Genomic DNA, 7,319 nt, shown 5'->3' with positions numbered 1-7,319 from the left:
CTTTGGTAAATAAAGAAAAGGGTGTATGAATGCTGGCTGGATCACGTATTTTGGACACAATTCTGTCTTAGAGAAGGGAGGAAGCTACAAAGAGAAGCTATGAAGCCATGAGGTGGCAGAGTATATTCAGAGAGTTGTAGATGGAAAGTAATTCTCTCTTTACTTGAGTAAAAGGGAGGAGTGTTTTTCTATCTCATTGCAAAATGAAAGGATGGAGTAGATTCTATATTCTTTAGTTCACTAAAGTATATTGAACTTTTGGGATAGCACTGAGATAGAGTCTTCTCTATAGTTGGGGCATAGAGGTAATATTTGCAAAATAGAAAGAAAGCCATAAATAATGAAAGATGACATGAGTATTTTGGACACAATTCTGTCTTAGAGAAGGGACTAGAGGAAGCTACAAAGAGAAGCTATGAAGTCATGAGATGGCAGAGTATATTCAGAGAGTTGTAGATGGAAAGTAATTCTCTCTTTACTTGAGTAAAAGGGAGGAGTGTTTTTGAACTTTTGGGCAAAATGAAAGGATGGAGTAGATTCTATATTCTTTAGTTCACTAAAGTATATTGAACTTTTGGGATAGCACTGAGATAGAGTCTTCTCTATAGTTGGGGCATAGAGGTAATATTTGCAAAATAGAAAGAAAGCCATAAATAATGAAAGATGACATGAAAGACTGAGAAGAAAGAGGAGGAAAGATCAAGGGAAAGAAAGAAGGGAAAAGAGAACAACAAAAAAAAGAAATAAATAAAAAGAAGGAAATAAAGTTCAGTGTGATTTCTTCATTTGTGTATGATGATGTAATTGCGCCGAAACCGGTTTGGCTCAGTGGATAGAGCGTCGGCCTGTGGACTGAAGGGTTCCAGGTTCGATTCTGGTCAGGGGCATGTACCTGGGTTGCGGGCACATCCCCAGGAGGAGATGTGCAGGGCAGCTGGTCGATGTTTCTCTCTCATCGATGTTTCTAACTCTCTATCTCTCTCCCTTCCTCTCTGTAAAAAATCAATAAAATGTATTTTTTTTAAAAGACGATGTAATTGCTATGACATGAAGAGAACAATGAAAGGCTCAACAAAATAATAGAATATGTAATTTAGAAAAAAATTATAATTATTATGTAAGAGAGCCTTTCAAATACCTCATTTTATTTTAAATTTAATTGCCAAATTGGACCAAAGTCATTTTTCTCATGTTACAGATTGAAAAAAATACCCTACAATGGTGGGATGATTCTGAATCAGGAAACATAGATTTAAGTCTACATTTATCTAACTTATTTCTCAGATATTCCTGTAACTTCTTTGCCCTGAACAATATGAACACATGGTGCTGCTCTAAAAATGAAATGTGTCTGAAAATGCTTTATAATGTGTCAATACTTAGGACATTATTTTGATGAAGTATGTTCTATATTACTCATTTTATTTAATTTACATAATCATCTAAAGACTAACATTAATGATGTGAATTATACCATCCTACCCTAAACTTGGCGCTGTTCTCCATATCTCCTTTACTTTTGCTCACATCACCTATTCAATTTCTAAACTCATGCAATATTACTACTTAAAGATCTCCAGGATCTATCTCATAATCTCCACAACCACAGACACACAATAGATTGGCATCTTACACGTGGTGTCTCATAATACTTCCTTAGTAGCCAGTCTGCTCTCACATTCCAATCCATACTCTCGACATACCCCAGAATGACCTTCACATATACAAATCCTGTGATTTTACTGTCCTGAAATCCGGTTCGAAATCCTTGTTGTCTTAGGCCCCTTTTCTCAAAGTCCATTACAGGGAATTTCTGTCCTTAAAAAGAAGTACCAAAGAAACTGTAGTGAGCTAGATTGCATTATGCCTGGCCCTACTTTTTCCTTGTTAATAGAATTGCTTTTTGCAATTGCAATCCTACTCACTACAGGTGGGATCGAGTTCCCTGCCTCATTGATGGTTGCTTTTGTCAATGAATGTGGGAAGATGTGCCAGTTCCTTCCACTGTTTTCATGTGCTCCTGCCGTAATCATGAGAAGAACATTCTCCAAATAACCATCAGTCCAAGATGAATGAGACATACATGGAGAGATGTACAGCCTGAAGCCTGGTGTCTACTGTCTGGAGTCCAGAGCTTGGGTCCAACCCAGCTTAACGGAACTGCAGCAGACCCAGTGACCCATGAGTAAAAGCAAACAAAACCAAAAATGCTTGTTGTGTTCAGATACCGAGTTCTGGGTGATTTTTTAACGTAGCATGATCACAGTAAGAAGCGTCTGGTAGGCATAGTATGAGAAACCATGTCCTCAGATTAAGCTCAAGATAAATCAGATGTTACTCTCCCCCTAGTGCTAACAAGCTAGCAGAAAATAAAACAGATTACAGGACTGAATTGGGTGACCCTGGGGAGTGCAGTGCGAGAAGTATGGATACATGGCTATGAGAGGTGTGTTCAATTCCATTCAATTTATTTTAAATTGAACTGATCAGCAGAGTCTTAAATGAGATTACATTAAGCCTGGTCCTTGAAGGGTAAATAGAATTTCCGCTTGCTGAGTTGGAGAGGAGAGAATTTCAGGCAGAAGAAACCACTGAGGCAAAAGCAGGAAAGAAGAGTAGAACATGTATGTCAAATATCAAATGACTTATTTTGAAGCCCAGAAAGCATTATACTTAATAATATCACTAATTGTAATTTAAAAACAAGTCTACCTGGTAATATGTTTGAACTGTCATTAGTCAGGCATATTCATTTAACACACAGCATTATGTGTGAAGTAGGCATTATTATCTTCATTTTAAGCATGAGTGAGAAAAATAAGACTCAGAGGAGTAAAATAACTTCCCTCGCTGCTAAATTATAGTCAGAATGGGATCTGAACTCAAGTTTACCTGGATGCAGGCAAATACTAAAAGGTAAATTTAGGTAGGAAAATAGGACTAATTTTTGAAAGGCCTTTCATGGTTTGCTAGGTGGTCTATCCCACATTATGTATATACTAGGAAGCTACCAAAGGGTTTTGGGCAATGAGATTATATCATGCATCCATGTGCAAAGTGGATTAAATCTGGAAGAAAAGTCACGCAGTCCATTTCCATAATCAAGAGGAGAAGCAGTGAGAGCTTAAATGTAATGAGGAGTAGAAAAAAAGTGCAGGGGATGTATACGCGATGCTCAACTGGGAATGGTGGCTACTAATTCCAGAACATAGGATGAAAAATTTGCCACATTAAATATTCATGATATAACTAAGAATAAATTATGAAACCTTGAAAATCTACTTGTAACAGTAAGCTACCCTCAACTTAATTAAAAGCATTAAATAATTAGAAATAAGATATAAAGGTTGAGAGGGACACATAAATTTGTTGGGATGACAGGTGTTAATCGGGACTTCAATGGTTTGTTCAATATTGATATATTATAATGATTAACCAACATTTTGGTTACATGACCAGATTATTTTTTGTAGTCCTTAACACTTTGTGTCTGGCACATAAGAGGTAATCAATAACCATTTTAAAGATAAAGAAATACTTTATAAGACTCTTTTATAATATATAAACAAATTAGTAAACATATTAAAAATATTTTATTTTCAGTTTTTCCTAAATGTATTTATAAAGTCATTGTTAGAAATGTGTTGTGCTTTATATTATAGAAAAATGCCATAAATTATGGTCTAGAACTGTGCCTATGAAATCCTGCTGATCATGTATCTGGTGTATGGAAACAATAATATTGCAGAGCATGTAATCCAATCAAGAAATGAAGCCATAAATTATAATCAAATCAAACAAATATAAAAAACGTGACGTTTGTGCTTATGGTAGAAAGTAATATAAAGGAGAAAATGTAAAATATTAATATTTCTAAGTTCATTTCATGATATCTCCAATAACTCAACAATGGAGCCACTTCTACTTCAAGTCTAATTTCAAATGGAAATAGTGGATTTTGTTTTCTTTAGCATAGATGTTGCACTAGTGCTAACTAGCATTATCTTGATCATGGTTGGGTTTTGGTTAATATATTGAATTAAAAGGAACTAGGAAGGCAGTAAGGGAAATACATTTATTTCTGAAAAAAATGAGGAAAACAAATGAAAAATATAAAGAAAGAAACAACTCAAGTCAGAATTGCCCAGAAGTATTTTAACCAGAATTGTGTGAAATAAAAGCTAAAAAGAATGAGATGAAAGCAATGAACAGAGTGAGGCAACGTGTTTTTTTTTTTTTTTTTTTTATCAACAACATCCTCCACCATCCACCAGATGGCCCCACTGGCCAAGAACAGCCTGGTATTATAGAGCAGGATTCAGTGAGCTAGCTAGCATTAAGATTTAGGAGAAGATTAAAATTCAAGTCCTTTTAAGGAGAAAGCCCATGCAATGTTTGGCTTGCTTGTTCATATGTAATTATTCTCTAGACTTTGAGCTTCTCAAGAAGGGTTTTACTTTACCATAATAATATTTTATTCATTAGCATTATCTTCCTCAATGCCTAACTCTTGGAAAACCCTAATAGTGCTGACAGCCTGGCCTACGTGCATGGCTCAGTGGTTGAGCGTTGACCTATGAACCAGGAGGTCATGGTTTGATTCCCCGTCAGGGCACATGCCTGGGTTGCAGGCTCGATCCCTGCTGGGGGGTGTGCAGGAGGCAGCAGCTGATCAATGATTCTCTCTCATCATTGCTGTTTCTATCTCTCTTTCCATCTCCCTTCTTCTCTGATATCAACAAAAAATATATTTTAAAAAAGAGTGGTTGCATAATGAAAAAAAAGTAAATGAGTCAATGATATAATACACTTATGTGTATTTTAATTTAACCAATTATTTTTTTTTCTGTTGTCATTTGCTATTTTATTTATTGTTAGGGCCAGGAAAATCTCTTGATGATTAATATTCTCCAAGGTATATTTCACTTCACATTTCTGACACTAGGGAGGTCGAAAAAAACCACTATTTAATTTATTTTTTGTCTGCTGACAAAAACAAAGAGACCATTTACATGCAATGGTTTACTTTTCATCTTATTGGGTATCCAAGCCACAGGCCACAAATTGTGCTGGTTATAAATTCACAAATTTATTGAGCAAATTTGTGATTGTAGGAGATAGGACCAAATAATTCAGTGACAATCTATTTCAATACCAGCAAAGGCTAAGACATCCCAAGAATATTTAAAATAAGTTATTTGAGCCCTGGCCAGTGTCGCTTGGTGGTTGGAGCAATGGCCCAAGCACCGAAGGGTGGCTGGTTAGATTCCAGGTACCTGGGTTGAGGTTCACTCCCCACCTCCAATCAGGACATGAGTGGGAGGCAACCAGTCAACGTGTCTATCTCACATTGATATTTCTCTTTTCTCTTCTCTCTCTCTCTCTCTCTCTCTCTCTCTCTCTTTTCTCTCTCTCTCTCTCTTCCTCCCCTTGCCTCCCCTCCTTAAAAAATAAGGTAAGTTATTTGAGGAATGGTGTTGGCATCTGCAAACTGGTGTTAGAACTTACCTCTGCTTCCATGCTCTCGGCATTGCCAACTCCCGTTCTCCCAGGAATAAAGTCTTTAGTCTGGTCAGAGCCTATTACCTGGAAAATTGATAACTTGCAGTCTTTTTGCATTTTCCCATGACAGTTGCTCTACCTGAAATTTCCTTTCTCACAAGTAGGCCAACCACTTTTTTGAAATCTAGTTCAAATATGCTAGCCCAGTATAAAGTTTTCCCTGAGCCGTACAGTTAGAAGTGCTGTCTTTTCCTGATGTCCGCATGCTTTTATATCACCTACTCTTGATATGCCTATAAATGTATAGCTTCCTTCTATTAATTTGTACGGCATTTGTGATTCAAATTTGAGTCTCAGACACCTTGGACTCTGTAGCAACAGTGAACTTGTTGGTCAACATATACTAAATGAGTAGTGTTTTTTAAATGTATCAATGAGCTCTTCTCTTTTTCCTTTCCATAAACAGAATAGTTCTCCTAGTCATTGCAAGGCACCCATCTATGTGGGAATAAAGGGAATTGTGCAGGAAACGGCACCCTTGTGGTTATGTTACCGGTGGGGAAAGATCCCCATCTATTGCTTATGGACGTGGAATTATTGCAATATACCAATAAAAAGAATTTTATGAGATTTGCACAGGAGAACAAGCGATTTTTATCTGCATGGAATTAAGTCCCTGAGTTTCCAAGGCCCTTTCTCCCTTATTCCTGCCATAAAAGAAGTAGAGCTGTGGCTTTCACAGGAACAGAATCAGAGACAGTGTCCAGTCCAATACGTCATCTGGCCAGCTTAGGTAGTGTTTCCCACTGCAGTCCATCAGTCCATCGCGTGTGGGTCCCCATGGCTGTGCGTCATATGGACGAATGCAAGGAATCGGGAAGGAGAGAGCCAGCCCACAAGCCAAGAGTCAAAAGTCAAGAGCCAAGAGCCAAGAGAGATAATTCCTTTGTTTAGGGGAGTATGTATTCCCTAATTTTCACTGGCTTGAAGTGGCCACACCCATTCTGGCCAATGATCTGTGTTCCCAGGTGTGGCTGACAGACACCTTCCCTAGTCATCCTAACATCACCGAGCATCCATCTATCTCCCCTTTGTAGGACCCCTTCTCCTAGTGATCTGTGGGGAATGGACCGGTGGTTCCCTGGAGAATGTGAAATTGCAGCTTCCTGGTGAAGCTGCCCAAATGTCATGCCTATAATGTCTGCCTTCCCATCACTCTTTTCCTATTATTAATAACTAGCTAATGGTTTTGGTTGAGCAGAAATGCATAAGGAAAAGAATTCACATGTAGTTTCTGAACTGCAAGATGGAATTTCTATGTCTATAGTCAAACAATGGCTTTAAAAATTAGCTTAGGTATGCCATAAAAAAGAACAAACTCTAACCTTTTGTGGCAACGGAGACATAGGGGATATATGCTAAGTGAAATAAGTCAGACAGAGAAAGATAAAGACCATATGATTTTACTGATATGTGGAATCTAAATAAATAACTGAACAAACAAAGCAGAAATAAAGTCACAGATACAGAAAACAGACTGACAGTTGTCAAATGGGAGGGGCACTGAGGGGCTCTATGAAAAAGGTGAAAAGATGAAGAAGTACAGATTGGTAGTTACAGAATAGTCACATAGATGTAAAGTACCGCATGGGGAATATAACCAATAATGTTGTACGGAGTAATAGATATGTATGCTGCCAAGTGAATACTTTACTTATTGGGGAAATCACTTTGTAACTTATAACAATGTCTAACTACTATGCTGGACGCTATAACATAATATTTAAAAAAGAAAATCACTGCTTTAATGAACATAA

Source organism: Myotis davidii, unplaced genomic scaffold (genome assembly GCF_000327345.1).
Source record: "Myotis davidii unplaced genomic scaffold, ASM32734v1 scaffold252, whole genome shotgun sequence".
Classification (NCBI taxonomy): Eukaryota; Metazoa; Chordata; class Mammalia; order Chiroptera; family Vespertilionidae; genus Myotis; species Myotis davidii.
The sequence above is the reverse complement of the archived record's forward strand: the minus strand, read 5'-3'. Positions refer to the sequence as shown.